General features: G+C 45.6%; 1 non-coding gene across 1 annotated transcript; it reads right to left on the reverse strand.

Annotated features, from left to right (window-relative positions):
• Window positions 1-715: 715 nt before the first annotated feature.
• trnav-uac lies at window positions 716-797 on the reverse strand. The gene has a single exon. It is a non-coding gene; the product is annotated as a tRNA-Val (tRNA).
• Window positions 798-1,312: the final 515 nt, after the last annotated feature.

Genomic DNA, 1,312 nt, shown 5'->3' on the forward strand with positions numbered 1-1,312 from the left:
CTCTCTCTCTCTCACAGCCGCAGAGTGTTCTGGTCAATTTCCGCGCTTCCGCCAAATCCCGACTCATAATATAATAATATGCCATTTAGCAGACGCTTTTATCCAAAGCGACATTACAGTCATGTGTGCATACATTTTTACATATGGGTGGTCCCGGGGATCGAACCCACTACCCTGGCGTTACAAGCGCCATGCTCTACCAGCTGAGCTACAGAGGACCACATTAGCGCCATGCTCTACCAGCTGAGCTACAGAGGACCACATTACTGAACGCACAAATCAACCGAGGTCGTAAAACCCGTGGCTGTACAGCGCACGCCGCAGCAGCGCTCCCAGCGCTCGGTCCTAATTCTATCCTACAGTTATGGTTGTGTTCTGTAAACTGTAGATTGAAATCCATCCAGTCAGAAGACCAACTGATGTCGTAAAGGCTAGTCGATGATCCGCACTTTATAATCGGAGTAGAAGATTAAAGGCCGCGTGTGGCTTTTTACAGGATTCACATGCATTTTTATCACGGACTGTTTCAAGGTAGACCCAACTACGGAGTATGTTTCAACACTGAGCGTTATGTCATGTGTTGTTATAACAACGTGTTGTGACCAATGAAATATTCAGTAGTAGGACATTTACATGTTAGTCATTCAGCAGACGCTCTTATCCAGAGCGATTTACAGTTAGTGAGTGCATACATTATTTTATTTATTTTTCATACTGGCCCCCCCGTGGGAATCGAACCCACAACCCTGGCGTTGTAAACGCCATGCTCTACCAACTGAGCTACATCCCTGCGGGCCATTCCCTCCCCTACCCTGGACCAACTGTGCGCCGCCCCATGGGTCTCCCGGTCACGGCCGGATACGACTGACCACTGCGCCACTCGGGAGGTTATAGTGTAATATAATAGTTCTATAGTGGAGTGTAATATAATAGTTATATAGTGGAGTGTAATGTAATAGTTCTATAGTGGAGTGTAATGTAATAGTTATATAGTGGATGAGTGAAATTCTATGTAATGTGTTCTTGTGGTCCTACCTGGTGTAATATAGTAGTTATATATATATATATATATATATATGTGTTTTGTCTAGGAATAGGTTATATATATATATATAAGTGTAATGTGTTCTTGTGGTCCTACCTGGTCTCACAGCAGAAACTGACCCTAGAACAGTTGCTGAGCAGCAGCAGGGACAGCAGGCTGAAGATCCTCATGGCTGGTTAGGAAGGGGCTGGAGCTCCTCTCTCTACCCAGGAATCAGTCTCTCTCTCTGGGCAAGATGCTGTGGGTCCCCTCTCAGGATCTCTTCTC

Source organism: Coregonus clupeaformis, unplaced genomic scaffold (assembly GCF_020615455.1).
Source record: "Coregonus clupeaformis isolate EN_2021a unplaced genomic scaffold, ASM2061545v1 scaf2827, whole genome shotgun sequence".
Classification (NCBI taxonomy): domain Eukaryota; kingdom Metazoa; phylum Chordata; class Actinopteri; order Salmoniformes; family Salmonidae; genus Coregonus; species Coregonus clupeaformis.